The sequence below is a fragment of the Homarus americanus genome, unplaced genomic scaffold (genome assembly GCF_018991925.1).
Source record: "Homarus americanus isolate GMGI-L3 unplaced genomic scaffold, GMGI_Hamer_2.0 scaffold46583, whole genome shotgun sequence".
NCBI classification, from domain to species: Eukaryota; Metazoa; Arthropoda; class Malacostraca; order Decapoda; family Nephropidae; genus Homarus; species Homarus americanus.
In genome coordinates, this window is record NW_024731675.1 from 407,200 (window position 1) to 413,291 (window position 6,092).

Below are 6,092 nucleotides of genomic sequence, written 5' to 3' on the forward strand. Positions count from 1 at the left end.
TCATATGAGCAATAGGGTTAAGGTGTAAACAGGAACTGCCCAGTAAATGGGCCAATAAGCCCCTGAAGTTCCTCCATTCTTATGTTCTTATGTTCTTAAAAACACAGCAATACTAGTGTGGCGGGATCTGACCAAACCTGACCTGACCTCACGGCTTCACCTGACCTAACCTGAAGGATGGAGCACACCTGCATTCCCAATACTGTCTGTACGTGGCCTAGTACATCCAGCCCATACGAGCACGAACTGATTGCTATAAATTGACACCTCGTGTGGTGCTCCTCCAAGCGTTACAGTGTGCAGTAATCGTCTCCCCAGGTGAGGGTCCATTTGGCACCTTTCAGGTTTGTCTTAAGACTATCTTATACCTTTTCAGTTGCCCGCCAGCGTTACATTTACTATTCGTTAGGTGACTGTAAAGTAGCTGCTTTGGCAGTCTACTGTCGTCATCGGAACATGATCCAGTGTAGCTGTTCATGGATAATGGTAGCCTCGATGTACATCGCAACTTTGTAGATAATTTCAGCTCCTAGCTGAAGACACAGTATGGAGTCTGCCAGAAGCTCAGATGCACATCTGATCCGTTCTGAAACTCTTCATCGATGTCCCCCGGTGGTTGGACAGGTGGGGCCGAGATACTGACAGTGGGCAACATTAGAGGGTAGTACCGTTAGGCTGGATGGATGGTGGAGGTGTGGCTGAACCAGGGGCAGGCTGAAAGAGAATCTGAGTCTCACATACATTCACCTCAAGGCGAGTAGTGCATATGCGTCTGCCGAGGTGTTCAGTGTGAGCAACAAGGGTGGTCGTCTGCATACTGAAGCTAGTAATGGAAGCTGCCGACACCTTTGTTCCTGCCTGGAGTCGTCTTATGTTGAAAAGATCCTCCATCAGTACTGGATATCCACTCCCAGGGCTAAATTGGCACTGGCACGAGTAAGGGCAGACAGAAAAATGGAAAAGAGAGTTGGTGCCAGTACACACCCTTGTTTAACCCCTGTTTGGATGAAGAACTCAGACTAGGTGCCATTGTGCAGAAAATTGCCGTTCATGCCATCGTGAGTTGCCTCACAATGGCGATGAATTTTGGGAGGCAAAACTGCTGAGGGTCCACCAGAGGGCTTCCTATTGACCCAGTTGAAAGCCTCTAGTTAGGTCACGAAAGGCCATGTACAGGTCGACGCTATTCTCTGCACTTTCCTGTATCTGGCAGGCAGCAAAGATCATGTCAGTGGTGCTATAGTGATGGTCTAAAACCATCCGAGATTCTGGGAGGAAGTTTTCCGCCTCAGGAAAGTCTGTTTAGGAGGACTAGGTGATAATCTTGGCAGCTCGGAGAGCAGTGAGATCACGGTAGTGCCACAGTCTACTGGTCTCCTTGTTCTTATAAATATTGACAATGGAGGCGTCTTTAAAGCTTGGGGTTTCCTCCTTTTCCCCATATATTCTCCAGGAAAGTGGAGACGGCTGGTAAGCAGAGGTCCTCCTGCTTTACACACCTCGGCTGGATTCATCAGTAGCTACCTCATCCAGATGGAGGAGTAGCTGAGGTGGTCAGCTCTGGATGCTGAGGGACCTGCTGGGTAGTCAAGACATCCCACATCAGTGGTTCAGTTGAAGCAATGATTGGTAGTGCTCCTCCAGTACTGAAGAGCCTTCATCTCTCTTAATTAAGGAGAATACCATCGGAACAGTGGACTGTGCTGAGTGATTGGCCCATAGAATGTTTAGTGGAATTGAAGAATTTCTCTATCTTGTGATAGAGAGTTGGCGTTTGTCGGGTCGGCTTAAAGAGCCTCCTTGATGTATACTCTGCATCCAGTGTTGGGGAGCAAATACTGATGAAAAAGGCATGACGTGAGTGATTCAGTGGGACTCGAAGCAATGTAGGGCGCTCGTTGATCCCAATATGGCATTTCAGTTAGCCTGTGTAGGATGCGTTGGCGGATGGCAAAGCCAACTCCATAAATGCAGTTTTTCTCTGCATGAAGCATTCCCTTCAGAAAAATTATAACCAGACCCTTGTTCTGTAGGTCGCCCTCGCCTTGGAGCCAGTTCACTAATGCCTGCTATGTCGATGTTGTACCTAGGCAGCTCTTTTGCCACAAGGCAGTTCTTCTTTCAGGACGCTCATTTGTGCCAGTATCCAGAAGGGTCCTGGCAGTCCGTACCTGACACAAGAGGTTGTATGGTTTGTTTTTGTTGGATCTGTGATTTTGGTTGTGTTGTCGACCACATAAGGATGACCTTACTAGCGCGGTTGCCCAGTCAGGTTGGTTCTTTAGGCAGTTGTTTAGGACTTTTCTACCCCCATGTGGGGTAGAGGAAATAGCTCCTCGTAAAGGAGCTGCTCAGTTGCACAGACAGGACTGGATTACTGCCTAGATCCCAGTTCATAAACGACCATCTTATCTGTGCCGCCCATGTGCAGGTTGTGACTAGAGACTCGGCAGTCATCTCTGCCTGTCCCCGTCGCCACTCGTCCGTCGCCATGGGACTTATGGGGGTATAGGGGTTTTGATGATGATGAGAGGTATGATGAGCTGGATGATGGCTGTGTGTGATTGATTTATGGTGAGGCAGGAAGCAGGCTGCAACCACACATCTTAGCTCTCCCACTACCAGTCCAGTGGTGCAAGTGTTGCAACGACTGGGGAGAGGAAGGTGCAATCTGACTGCCTAATAGCCCAGTTTGTTGGGCTCCGCCTTGTAGTCTGTCCATCAGGCATTGCCTTCGTCCGCCGGGCAGTCGTTGGGTTCCCATGGTGGTCACCTCTTCCGCCTACACCGCCGTTGAGGGGTCTTGTTGGAGCTCTATAAGCATGTCTGCCTGATGCGGGCTCCACCTGCAGATTTTTCTTTCGGTGTTAACTTCTTCAGACCTACCTACCAAGTTAATCCGCAAACAGACTAACACACACACACACACACACACACACACACACACACACACACACACACACACACACTTCGGGGTGGGGGAGAAGCCGGAGGAGGCCGGAGGGGGAGGCCGGAGGGAAGGCCGGGGGGTTAGGCCGGGGGGGAAGGCCGGGAAGGCCGGGGGGGAGGCTGGAAGGCTGGGGGGAAGGCCGAGGGGAGGCTGGGGGGAAGGCCGGGGGTTCCTGTTCGTGTCCCAACCCATCGCCGCCGACCTTGCCATACGTCCTTCAAGTAGCCCCAAGTAGTTAAGATCATTTTAAGCGAAGGTTAAAAACCCATGAGGTGAGTCGCCCATGAAGAGCAACTTTCACCAGGCAGGACCAACTAACCGACCAGCAGCCGCCCACAGTTGCCAGACACGGAATAAATATTCACTCAAGGTCGCCGCCCGTTACAACAACGTAATACTCGCCGTAACTAACCTAACCTAACCTAACCTAACACAACACAAGCCCAAACTTCAAACCCAACCTAACCTAACCTAACCTAACCCAACTACATACGAGCCTGACCTAACACAAACCTAACCTAACCTAACGACCTGACCATATAGAGTGCCCATATACCCAGCTTATATACTGAATACCATTACATGTTCTCAGAAAGACTCAGTAAGACTCAGTAGACTCAGTAAGACTCAGTAAGACTCAGTAAAGACTCAGTAAGACTCAGAAAGACTCAGTAAAGACTCAGTAAGACTCCAAGAAAGGCTCATTGTTTACCTTCGCTGTGACGATATTGCCATATGTAAGGTTTCGTATTTTCAGTTGACCTAACACGATACATAATGAGAATGACGAAGAAATCTGAACACCTTTTAACCCTAACCTAGCTAACCCTAACCTAACCGAACCCTACCTGAACTAACCAAACCTAGCAAAACCTAACCTAACCCTGTAAATCTGCCTAAACCTAACCTAACCTAACCTAACCTGAGCTATAGTCGGTGTTGAAACTGTTGGTTAAGTAAACAATCCCTTAACTTATTGTTTTGTTCTTGTAGTTAAAACAATGAAAAAAGTTTATGGTGACGTAATAACTGAAATAGAGTCGTGGTGGAAAGTGTAGTGGTAAGGTGGGGGAGCAGTTGTGATTGCGGGGAGTTATGTTGTAGGGAGAGGTGTGTAGTGGGAGGGTGTGTGGAGGGGGGGTGTAGTGGGAGTTGTGGGGGTGTGGTGGGAGGGGGGTGTGTAGGGGAGGGTGTAGAGGGGGGGAGTTGTAGTGGGAAAGGGGATTTGTAGGGGTGGGAGGTTGTGGGGGTGTGTCGTGGGAGGGAGGGTGTAGGGGGGTGTGGGGGGGTTGTAGGGGTGTGGTGGAGGGAGTTAGGGGGGTGTAGTGGGAGGGGGGAGGTGTAGGGGGGAGTTGTGTGGGGAGTGGTGGTAGAGAAACCTAACCTAACCTGAACAGCTAATTTTTCAGGTAATCCCAAAACTCATTCAGTATATAATTAGATTACACGTTTGGTTAGGTTAGGTTGGATTAGGTTAGGTTGGGTTGAGTTAGGTTAGGTTGGTTAGGTTTGGTTTGGTTGAGTTGGGTTTGGTTGGGTTAGGTTGGGTTAGGTTGCATTGGGTTTGGTACGTTAGGTTGGGTTTGGTTAGGTTTGGTTTGGTTAGGTTAGGTTGGGTTGGTTGGGTTAGGTTTGGTTGGGTTGGGTTGGGTTTGGTTGGGTTGGGTTAGGTTATGGTTAGGTTAGGTTGGGTAGGTTGGGTTTGGTTGGGTTAGGTTTGGTTGGGTTGGGTTTGGTGGGTTAGGTTAGGTTTGGTTGGGTTGGGTTTGGTTAGGTTAGGTTGGGTTTGGTTAGGTTAGGTTGGGTTGGGTTAGGTTAGGTTAGGTTTGGCATTGGGTTAGGTCAGGTCTGGTTAGGTCAGGTCAGGTTAGGTTAGGTTGGGTTTGGTTGGGTTGGGTTGGTTTGGTTAGGTTGGGTTTGGTTGAGTTAGGTTTGGTTGGGTTAGGTTAGGTTTGTGGGTTAGGTTTGGTTGGGTTGGGTTTGGTTGGGTAAGGTTAGATTGGGTTGGGTTGGGTTTGGTTAGGGTTAGGTTGGTTGGGTTGGGTTTGGTTAGGTTTGGTTTGGTTGGGTTGGGTTTGGTTGGGTTGGGTTGGGTTTGGTTTGGTTTGGTTGGGGTTTGGTTTGGTTTGGTTGGGTTGGGTTTGGTTGGGTTGGGTTAGGTTTGGTTGGGTTTGGTTTGGTTGGGTTGGGTTAGGGTTAGGTTAGGTTAGGTTAGGTTAGGTTAGGTTAGGTTAGGTTAGGTTTGGTTAGGTTAGGTTAGGTTAGGTTAGGTTAGGTTAGGTTGACAAATACATCAAATTCTACCCAACAACAACTTACGTAACAGACAGACAAGTGGGCGAGGTAACACTGTACACACCGCCTCCCATGTTCGTGGCGGTGCATAAGTGAGCTCCTACACTCATCACTGCCGAGTGAGTAGTGTAGTCAGAGTGTGTGTTGACCTTGTACACTTTGGGTGACTGAGGTCAGACTTAACCTGACCTGACCTGATCTAACATAACCTACCCTAACTTGATCTGACCTAACCTAACCTAACCTAACCTAACCTACCCTACCCTAACCAAACCTAACCTACCCTACCCTAACCTGACCTGACCTGACCTAACCTAACCTGACCTGACCTGACCTGACCTGACCTGACCTAAAATAAAAATTCAGATATGAAGATAAAGGAAACATCCCCCCTCAAAAAAATGAAAAAACAAACAAACAAGAATAAAAAAAAACGATAAAAATATTAACACAATGAAAATGAGAATAGTGACGGAGGAGACTGGACAAAACTGGACAAAACATACTAATTGAGAATGGACAAAACTGGACAAAACTTACCACAATATCACTGTTGTCAAGTGAGGCGTGAGTACAGGTAGAGATGCGGACTTTCCTTGTATTCCAGAATCTTGGGAAGGTGTGGCAGTGGGGAGTGGAACGGCGTGCTCTAGACTCATCCCTGTTGGGCATCCTCTCAAAATTCCCGGTCATATAAGTTCCCGGTCATATAAGTTCCCGGTCATATAAGTTCCCGGTCATATAAGTTCCCGGTCATATAAAATCCCGGTCATTTAAGTTTCCGGTCATGTAACCTCCCAGTTGTGTAACTTCCCGGTCATATAAGCTCCCGGCTATGTAATTCCCA